Consider the following 11,712-nt stretch of genomic DNA (forward strand, 5'->3'; position numbering starts at 1 on the left):
TGTTTGATTTGCTGTTAGCTCCCTCCAATTAGTTTTTGTTTTAATCATTGTATTTTTTTTATTTCTATAATTTCTGGATGGTTCTCTTTCAAAATTGACCATTCTAGTGTCTTGTTGCTTGTTAATTTTTATAATGCCATCTTTTATTTCATTAAACATTTACACACATGTGGTTAGTTTACATTTTGTGGCTAATATCAGAAGTCCTTGGACCTATAAATATATTGTTTATGTTGACTGTTGCTCATGGTGGTCTGTTTCTCTGTGTTTTGTGATCTCACGTTGTGAGCTTGTGTTTGGATGAACCTATGGAAAATCTGGAGGCTGAAATTGAGGATACTTTCTTCCAGAAACAATTTGCATTTGCTTCTGTCCAGAGAGGTCCAGAATAGCATAGCAACTTGGGACCAGGTCCCTAACATACCAGAATCTTAGGTTGCCTTACCTTGACCCTGGGTTAATATCTAACTTACCAAATGTGATGCTAATATTGGCATTTGCCTTTAGCACAACTCCACCTTTCCTGTCCATTCCCCATGCCCAAGAGGATTGTTTTGTTTTGTGGCCTCTTTGAGATTTCCCTTCCCACAAGTCCCAGCAATGCAATGAAAATTGTTTCACATTGGATCTCATTGTTTAAAAGCATAAGGCTCCCCTGAGTTTTGATGTCTTAGTGATTTAGTGCATAGAAGCTTAATTCATATTTTGAAGCAGATCCCTAAAACCTTGTCTGTATTTTCAAAACAACTGAGGATTTGTAGATATGAAGATACATGCAGAAGTGTACATGATCAGTCGTGTCTGACTCTTTGTGACCCCTTGGACTGTAGCTCTTCTGTCAATGGGATTTCCCAGGCAAGAATACTGGAATGAGTTGCCATTTCCTCCTCCAGGGGATCTTGCGAACCCAGAAGTCAAACCTGCCTCTCCTGCATTGCTGGCAGGTTCTTGACCACTGAGCCACTGGGAAACCCATGAAGATAGGTAGGGACCGGTCTGTAGCAGCAAGTACAAAGGGAAGGAAGAGCAGCTGGAGAGTGAGAGAAGGTTGTTTTTTGTTTGCTGTGCTGGGTCTTCATTGTAGCATGTGGGCTTTGTTGCCCCGAGGCATGTGGGATCTTAGTTCTCAGTTCCCGTACCAGGGATTGAACCCATGTCCAATGCATTAGAAGGGGGATTCTTTACCACTGGACCACCAGGGAAGTCCCAAGAGAATTTGTTTTGCGCATAACTTCTAACAAATGCTTGTGAACGTGCCTTAGCCATGCCCTGTAAGTGTCAAAATAAAGAGCATTCTAAAATTTAAAAATTAAATAAATAAATAAAAGCACTAGGTACCTTGTTCACTCCACCTGAACTAAAACCCTGACTCTCATTTTCCAGGCACCACGTAAGGTCCTTTAATTTTTGTGCAACTCTAGGCAAGTGAAGAAACTCTCCAAAATAGGCTTGAGATCTCATTTCTTTCCACTCTGATGAGCAGGGATTCAGGGAAAGATTTTATTCAGGTTAGAAAAATAATGCAGTGTTTCTTAACATTAGTGTGTGATGAAATAAAATTCATAATCACCACATCACAGTAAAGGATAATCCTTAAAAGTAGATATATTCAGCTTAATGATAAACTTTCCTTTTGTTCTTAATTTTCTCATCTTGCTGCCAGTGAAATGGTCCACAAACCAACACTTGAGTACTAATACTACACAGCATGAGGGCAGGTTTATGGGAAACAGCAGAGAGAAAGGAAGATCTCTTTCTGGAAGGGAAACCAAGCCCCGATAAAAATAAAAATGGGTGGGAGCAGGCTGAAACACTCAGATTATTTGTGAAATTGTCAGGCACTGTGCCAAGACTTGCACACATGAAATAAGAGAGGAGACAAATATGAACACCCAGATACTGCCTACTCCTTGGTTGGGGACGGCGGTCAGAGGTGTACAGTCATGCCTCACACCTGGCATATTTGGTTCCCACAGTGCACTGCAGCTCCAGGATGGCATTTTTCGAGGACATTCCGCTGCTCCCACGAGCTAGACTCCTGCCAACTGAAAGATGTCCTTGGTTAAGTGGGTTCAATGAACCCTCTTAATCGTCAGCTCCATCTTCAGGCAACTGTCCATACACCTCCCCCCAGGGCTCACTTCCTGATGGCTTTTCTGCTTGATTCCTTAGCCTAGAATAATTTTTCTAATTCACTCATGGCTGAAGTGCTGAAAATGGCTATTGTTATTCATAACTATTACAGTCATTATTGAAATGAACAAGTAGATTGAAACATCTCTCTAGTTGACTGGACCCCTCGCAGGTGTGGGGATGTAGCTGGGAGTGTTTGTATGTGCCTTTAAAGTTTACCTAACTTGGGCCAAATGTGACTTTATCCTTTTGTGTTGTCCCAGAAAGGTCATACTTCAAGGTGTTTCTAAGTCCTTCTTAATGAATTTATGCTGAAGTTTTATTAAGTTATATGGTAATAAAAATAATGAAGTCTCTGTTCCTAACCAGTTTCAGAATTCAGAACTTACACACTCCGGGTCTACCTCCTCCCTGTAAACGAGAGACATCACACTGCATGTTATAAAACCCTTTCCTGTTCAAAAGGACAGAGATCATTGCCCAACTCATAAATATTTAAGGGAAGAAAATGTCTACAGATGTCAGCCGATTGTTTTTATTTGTTCAAAGAAATGGTTTTCGCTTGATTATAATTGTATATATTAAGGCTTTGTGCCAAAGGACAAGAAAGCCTGGCCTCTGCCCTCTAGGAACTCTTAGTTATGGGGAAGCCAGGAACCATATAAACAATGACCACAGAGTCCAGATGGAGTTGATGGGGTTCTTGGGGGGTCACAGAGAAAGTGAACAGCAGGCACTTGAAACTGTGGCTTTGGGTCTTGGAAATTTTCTAAGGGACTTAGAAATTCTAAAGTTCTTCCAGGGACTTTCCTGGAGGTCCGGTGGTCAAGACTCCACACTCTCAATGAAGGGGCATGAGTACAATCCCTGGTCGGGGAAGAAAGATTTCACATGCCACTTGGCACAGCCGACAAAAAAAAAAAAAGAAGTTCATGTACGTGGAGATATGTCTCATGAGCAGTTGCAGATAGGGTTTGGGAGTCTTAAAGTATAACTGAAGCATGCAAGGTAACTGAGGCTGTGGATCCACTGGCCCAGGAGCCCATGTAGCAGAGAAGAAACGAGAGCTGAAGGCAGTATAACATTTCAGGGGTTGGTTTATGGGTAGTCTTATTTCTTCCCACTGTCTCTCTTAGAAGAACACAGCTTCATCTTCTGCATTAGGAAAGTATATGGAGACACATCTTAATCCCGACAGGCAATAAGAGGGGCAGTATCTTAATCCAGGAAGTCTGGGTGTCTTAAGTCTGGCCCCAAACCAGGTGGGCTGACAAACGGGGAGGGACACTCCCTAACTGGGACGTTTGTGACCGGAAGGTAGAGGGGAATCAGTTCAGTGACCTGTGCCTTAAGCAAAAACTCCACGACCACCATCCTCCCCTCACATATGTGCATACACACTCGGAGCCAGGATTCTGGAGTAGAAGAAATTCAATATCAAAAATACCAAAATACTTATCCTTTTCCAGGGTACAACAAGCATTCATTCATTCACTTAGTAAACATCCCCGTATGTTTAAGAGTTCACTCCAGCATCAGCACCTCTTGGAAATGCCTTTTGATGCCCCCATGGGTTGACTGAGTAGCCATTTCTTGGTGCTCCCATAACAGCTTCTCATTACAGAGTGCTAATCAGGACCTTCTTCCTATCCACTGCCTTAGACTCTGGGCCTCTGGATGTAGGGACCCTGCCTTGATCAATGGTGCTCATTAGATGGTTGTTGAATGAATACATCCACCCCAACCTTATCCATGGTTTTGATTACCTGTGGTCAACCATGGTCCAAAAATATTAAATGGGAAGCTCCAGAAATAAACAATCTTCAAGTTTTCAATTGCATGCCATTTTGAGAAGAGTGATAATGCCTGTCCCAGAGTATCTTAGCTGATAGTCATTAAGTAGCCTTCTAAATTAGATCGACTGTCTTGCTACCACATTGCTTGTGTTTATTTTTCTCAAAATCACCCCAAAGCATCAGAGAAGTGATGCTGGTTATTCAGGTTTGCCACAGAGAAGCTGTAAAACATTAATGCTTCCTTTAAGTGAAAAGGTGAATGAAAAAAAATCAAACACTGTGGTTGCTAAGATGAACCTTCTATCCCAGAGATTGTGAAGAAGGAAAAAGAAATATATTCCAGCTTTGCTCTTGCACCTCAAAGTACACAAGTTATGGCTACACTGCGAGATAAGTGCTCAGTTAAGATGGAAAAGGCATTAAATTAATACAATAAGATATTTTATGTATATGAGAGATCACATTCACATAACTTTTATTACAGTTGTTGTTAAGTCACTAAGTTGTATCTGACTCTTTTGCAACTCCATGGACTATAGCCCTCTGTCCATGGGATTTCCCAGGCAAGAATACTGGAGTGGGCTGCCATTTCCTTCCCTGGGGGATCTTCCCAAACCAGGAATCAAATCTGTGTCTCCTGCATTGGCAGGCAGGTTCTTTACCGCTGAGCCACTTGGGAGGCCCATTAGGATGAGTACAACTTCCCAAAGTGGTTTTTAACATGCTGAGTTTGAGACCCTCTGCTTTGAACACTTGCTAATTCACATGTGTTCCATGAAGAGTAGCACACGGGCGTGACCAGGAACTGTTTAGATATGCAAAATCTCTGGTCCCACGCAAGATCTACAGAATCAGAATGGACATTTATTACAGTACACTGATAAAATCATTTTACTTTATTATTATTGTTGTTGATCTCTTACTGTGCCTAATTTATAACTTGAACTTTACCATAGGTAAGTATATATAGGAAAAAATAGTATATATAGGGTTCAATACTATCACAGTTGCAGGCATCCACTGGGGGTCTTGGAACGTATCCCCCACAGATAATGGGTGACCACTGGACTTAACGTTCATGCTATAATTTTTAAAGGAACTGGATAATTTATTAGAAGGTATAATAGGGGGGAAAGTCTTGCACGATAGCAACCCCAGTGCAAAATACTCAGCAAAACGCAGGACACCTATATAACTAAACCTAGCAAGGAATCTAACTCAAACTTTGAGATTTCACAGATCAGCAAAACTTCCAAAATATACATTATCAACTTAAGCATTCAGAAATAAGAAAATAATTCTCGGGACTTTCCTGTTGGAGGAACTTCTAAAAAAAATTCTAATGTCAGAGCCCTTTTATAAAAGGAAGACCATTTTAACCCCAAAGAGTAGGGAGAGGAGAGAGAATCTTGAGACAAAGGGCAGTTTGTGTTGTTGTTGTTGTTTCTCTGGACACACAGTGAGGCTGGTGGGACCTTAATTCTCCCACCAGCGGTTGAGCCCAGACCTGTGGCAGTGAGGCCACCGAGTCCTAATCACTGGACAACCAGTGAAGTGTTAGTCGCTAAGTCATGCTCAACTCTTTGCGACCCCATGGACTGCAGCCCACCGGGCTCCTCTGTCCATGGGGTTTTCCAGGCAAGGATACTAGGATGGGTTGCCATTTCCTTCTCCAGGGGATCTTTATGACCCAGGGATTGAACTTGGGTCTCCTGCACTGCAGGCAGATTCTCTGGACAACCAGAGAATTCCCAAAATGGCAGTTCTTTGAGAGGAATGAATTTCCTTTAATAAGAAAGTCACCATGTGTCCTTTTTATCACATTGCCACTGCCTGGAAACATGCCGATCTAAACAGCATTGCCTAGCAGACAGGCCGCTAGCGACCCTGGGCTAGAGGGAGGCCTGAATATGTGGAGAGGCAGAACACAGTCCTGGATGGCAAGATTAAAGAGCCCTAATTCCTGCTAGATTGTTGTTCAGTCACTAAGTTATGTCTGGCTCTTTGAGACCCCGTGGGCTGCAGCATGCCAGGTCCCTCTGTCCTCCACCATCTCCTGGAGTTTGCTCAAATTCATGTCCATTGAGTCAGTGATGCTATCTAACCATCTCTTCCTCTGCCACCCCCTTCTCCTTTTGCCTTCAGTCTTTCCCAGCACCAAGGTCTTTTCCAATGAATCAGCTCTTCACATCAGGTGGCCAAAATATTGAAGCTTCAGCTTCAGCACCAGTCCTTCCAATGAGTATTCAGAGTTGATTTCTTTAGGATTGACTGGTTTGATCTCCTTGTTGTCCAAGGGACCCTCAAGAGTCTTCTCCAGCACCACAATTTGAAAGCATCAATTCTTTGGCTCTCAGCCTTCTTTATGGTCCACCTCTCACATCCGTACATGACTATTGGAAAAACCATAGCTTTGACTACAAGGGTGTTTGTCAGTAAAGTCACATCTCTGCTTTTTAATATCCTGTCTAGGTTTGTCATTGTGGATTATTTTAATGCAATTCCAGTTAAGATCGGAGAAGGCAATGGCACCCCACTCCAGTACTCTTGCCTGAAAAATCCATGGATGGAGGAGCCTAGTAGGCTGCAGTCCATGGGGTCGTGAAGAGTCGGACACGACTGAGCAACTTCACTTTCACTTTTCACTTTCATGCATTGGAGAAGGAAATGGCAACCCACTCCAGTGTTCTTGCCTGGAGAATCCCAGGGACGGGGAAGCCTGGTGGGCTGCCGTCTATGGGGTCGCACAGAGTCGGACGTGACTGAAGCGACTTAGCAGCAGCAGCAGTTAAGATCCCACGTGGAAGAAGGAATATTCTGACCAAATGAACCTGGAGCTCCCCCTTCTAGAATAAACAAGCAAGACTAAGAAAAAAAAAAAATAAGAGAGTAACTTGAAACTTTCCTTCCGATTAGGTTGGTGCAAAAATAATTGTGGATTTGCAGTGCTGAACTTTGCTGTTTGACATGGAAATGCATTCCTGAATAAATGTGGTTATGTTACACATCATTTTAATGTGCATTTCCCATTTTGTGGTTTTTTTGTGTTTTTTTGCTAATGACATTACTTGCTGTTTATTTTACATTTGTTTTAGGCTAGGGGTATGATGTGAGACAAAAAACAAATTCAGGAAATCTTATCTGAGTTCAAACTGGGTCACAGAGCCTCAGAGACAACAAGCAACATCAACAAAGCACTTGAGCCAGGAACTGCTAATGAATGTACAGTGCAGTGATGGCTCAAGAAGTTTAGCAAAGGAGGCAAGAGCCTTGAAGATGAAGATCGCAGTGCCCAGTCATCAGAAGTTGACAACGACCTATTGAGAAGATCATCGAAGCTGATCCTCTTACAACTACATGAGAAGTTGTCAAAGAATTCAGCGTCGACTGTTCTTTGGTTGTTTGGCACTTGAAGCAAATTGAAAAGGTGAAAAAGCTCCATAAGTGGATGCCTCATGAGGTGACTAAAAATCAAAAAAAGGTCATTTTGAAGTGTCGTCTTCTCTTATTCTTTGCAACAAACCATTTCTCAATTGGATTGTGATGTGCAATGAAAAGTGGATTTTATATGATAACTACTGATGACCAGCTCAGTGGCTGGACTGAGAAGAAGCTCCAAAGCACTTCCCAAAGCCAAACTTGCATCAAAAAAGTCATAGTCACTGTTTAGTGATCTGCTGCCTATCTGATCCACCGCAGCTTCTGAATCTCGGTGAAACCATTACATCTGAGAAGTATGCTCAGCAAATCAATGAGATGCGCTGAAAACTTCAATGCCTGCAGCTGGCCTTGGTCAACAGAATGGGCCCAATTCTCCACAACAACACCTGACCACACATTGCATAACCAACACGTCAAAAGTTGAACTAATTGGCCTATGAAATTTTGCCTCATTCGCCATACTCACCTGACTTCTCGCCAACCGACTACCACTTCTTCAAGCATTTTGACAACTTTTTGCAGGGAAAACATTTCCACAACCAGCAGGAGGCAGGAAATACTTTCCAAGAGTTCACTGAATCCTGAAGTAGGGAGTTTTATGCAACAGGAATAAATAAACTTATTTCTCATTGGCAAAAATGTGTTGGATGTAATGGTTCCTTTTTTGATTAATGAAGATGTGTTTGAGCCTAGTTATAATGATTATGAATTTCCCAGGTGGTGCTGGTGGTAAGGAATCCACCTGCAAATGCAGGAGACACAAGAGATACCAGTTCGATCCCTGGGTCAGGAAGATCCCCTGTAGTAGGAAATGGCAATCCGCTCCAGTATTTTCCCCTGGAAAATCCCATGGAGAGAGGAGCCTGGAAGGTTACAGTCTGTGGGGTTGCAAAGAGTTGAACACAACTGAACAACTGAGCACAGCACACGATATGATAAGAATCCTTTCTTCCCTTCGAAGCACAGGCTACTGTGCCAAGAGGGGAAAAGGATTAAAAAAAAAAAAACAAAAAACTGGCAGCAGAATTCCCATTAGAAATTCAGCTGTCAGGCTTCCCTTGTGGTTCAGCTGGTAAAGAATCTGGCTGCAATGTGGAAGACCTGGGTTCGATCTCTGGGTTGGGAAGTTCCCCTGGAGAAGGAAAAGGCTACCCACTCCAGTATTCTGGCCTAGAGAATTCCATGGACTATACAGTCCATGGGGTCACAAACAGTCGACATGACTGAGCGACTTAAAAAAAAAAAGGAAAGAAATTCAACTGTCTTTATTAGGAAAATACTTTGGTGCCAATTTGGAGCTAAAAGGAAATTCCCTCCACCTGAAGGGTATGGGCAAAATAGACGGGCAGCGGCTGGCAGATTTGGCTACACATTAGAATCACTAAATGGCAACCCACTCCAGTATTCTTGGCTGGAAAATCCCATGGACAGAGAGGAGCCTGATGGACTACAGTCCACGGGGTTGCAAAGAGTTGGATACATCTGGGCAGCTAACACTTTCACTTAGAATCACTTGGGGCACTTTAAAACATACTGCATCCCAGGTTCCACTCTCAGCCTCAGAGAAGCTGGTTAGACCATTTCCTCTTCCGGAGCACTGAGAAAGACTACATTTCCCAGCTTCCCTTGTAATAACCCAGGAGACTAGATCCCTGAATCATTGTTAGGAGTGCCACCCCATTTCCATCAGATGTGATGTGGACAAGAAAGGAATAATAAAGTTGTTAAACTATTAAGCTGTGATGTTCTGATTGTTAGTTACAGCTGATAGCCTTTCTTGAATTTCTGATTTAATTGCTCTGGACTGGCATCCAAACAATTGTGGTTTTTTTGTTTTGTTTTTTTTTAACTCTCCAGGCAATTTTTATGGGTAGCCAGTGCTGAGAACCACTGAGGGGGACAGAAATACAAGTGCAGAGTTGCTGGTATAGTAAAGAAGGACTGAGTTTCCAGGGGTGCCCCAGGAGATGGGAAGAAGTTTGTCCACAGTGAGAGAAAGAAGCAGGAGAGGGACCAGCGACATGAAGGGAGGACCCAAGGAGGAAAAGTTGGCTAAGAAAACATTCCCTGAGCTGGGAATGGTCAAGGGACATTTTGGAATTGGCGTGTTTACTATTCGGTTCTCAGTTCTCGTCAGAGCTGTTAGGTGGATGACGTGAGGCCCCATGGCTGCCTCCAAATCACCAGTCAAGCTGTCCCCACACTAGTCCCTGTGTGAGTGGATGCTTTGGAGAAATCAAAGGAAGGGAGCCAGTTCAACATTTGGTTGTCATAGAAGGGAACAGCCAAAGCCCTTCTTGAAAATGTTCAGTGAGCATCCTGGGATCCCCTGAGGAACTCAGGTGGGAAGGAAGCTGACCCCTCAACCACACACCCATGGAGACACTGGGATGATATTTCAACCACTCTCTATGGCCCCTGCTGCTGAGCACCTAGAACCAATCCTAGCATTACCCCAGGAGAAGCCATGACAGAGGATGAACCTGAGGTCCAGAGAAGGAGAACCTGCCTAAGACCACACAGCTAGTCCTGGGTAAAGCTGAGTGGATTAGCTATGGGTTCCCTGAGTTCCCCAGCCCTCATGGATGCTCACAGACTCCTGGATACAAGCTTTTAACACGAGCATCTTCTGGAGCTGGGGAGTGTGGAACAGTGGGACATCACAGAACACAAGACATGTCACTCCAGCTTCCATTTCAGAATCATCTATGCTGTGCTCCCCCAACTCTAAACCTTTCCCGAAGCCATCCACTCGATCCCAACAAAAGACAGACAGAGCCTTGAACCTTTGCTTTCACATTTAATCAAAGGAAAGAAAACCAGTCAGAGAGAAAGCTCGGGAATTAGATGGCTGAGGGATGGGACGGGGAAGGATAGCTGGGCTGGGACTGGGTATGGACAGGCGGACGGGGTCCTCATTATCCTGAGGTTCCTCAATACAAGCGTCCACAGTGGGAGGGTGGGAGGAGGAGCACACACACCTGTTCCAACCCAGCCCTGGTCCCTCAAGCGGGGCTGAGGCAGGGGAGGAAGGAAGCTGTTCAGAGAGGGATGGAGACAGGAAAGGAGGGGCCCAGCCCTGACCCTCGGGCATCACCAGAGGTGAAGATGGAGATTCACCCTGAAGAACCAGGTACCAGCTCCTGAGCATGATGTCCAGTGCCCATTCCCATCCAAGAGGATGGTCTTCTAATCAGGGCGCTCTGGAGCGTTACCAAAGGGAGGGGGGTGGCTGCCTCTATTCCCAAGTCTTCTGGGTGAGGTGGGGATGGATGCACAAAGGGCACCATGGCCCCGGGCCAGCAGGAGAACACCCATTTTCCTCCCACTCCCAGTCTCCTTGGGCTAAGGGTGAGGGGGAAGCAAGGGAGAGCTAATGGAGGATAAATTAAAAGAACCGCTGACTAAAGGGAAAAGAGGAAAGTAGAGGTGCATAGTGGATGCAGAGCTATGCAAATGAGATGGGAGCAGGCTTGACCGGCACATCTCACTTGTATACCTAGGCAAATGCAAATGAGATCCCTAATATAATAAATATATTTCTAACTTTGTAATAAATATTCTGTTTCTTCTCCCTCCCCTTCCCTAAGAAATGGGCACACAGTGGTTCAGGGGCCAGCTTGGGCTGACACTGCAGCGAAGACGGACTAGACACTCAGAAGAACTGGGGAGCACAAAGGCTGGGGGTAGGGATAGTGGGGGAGGTCCCCTACAAGGACAGGTTCACCCCAGGAAAGGTCACAGAGAAGGATGAGGGATGAGATGCCGGGGGAAGTCGAGGACAGCATTCTTTTCTTAAAAGGGATTCTCCTATTTTACACAATCGCCCTCCCAAGGACTGGAGGGCAGGCATTTAGGATCAGGAGACAATAGGAGAGTTGGAGGAAGATATCCCCGGAGGGCCAAGCCTCTGGAATCCGGGATAAGCGTCTCATAAGAAATGGGAGCTGATGGTGAGCCCCAAAAAGGGGGGCCCCCAGAGAGTAACCTCCAAAGCAAAACTACCTTTTGCTTCTCCCTTTCCCAAAACGAAGCATGACACACGCACACACACCAGTGGCAGAAACAGACCAGACACCGCTGCAAGGCGAAACAGAAACTGCAGACTACAGGGGGAATGGTGCCCCCTGGAGTCACGGAGGGAGCCTGCTGGGGCACAAATGTCCTCCGAGCCCACACCGCATGGCCCGGCCCTCATCCTGCCTCAGCCCTCAGGCAGCCTTCATGCCACCTGGACCTGGCCAGAGAGACCAAAATGGACAGCAACGACGGACAGGGGGCCCAGACATACCCCCGCCACGGGCCACGGAGGGCTGCGAGTTCTCCCGTCACAAGTTGCAGG

Source organism: Budorcas taxicolor, chromosome 19 (genome assembly GCF_023091745.1).
Source record: "Budorcas taxicolor isolate Tak-1 chromosome 19, Takin1.1, whole genome shotgun sequence".
Lineage (NCBI taxonomy): Eukaryota > Metazoa > Chordata > Mammalia > Artiodactyla > Bovidae > Budorcas > Budorcas taxicolor.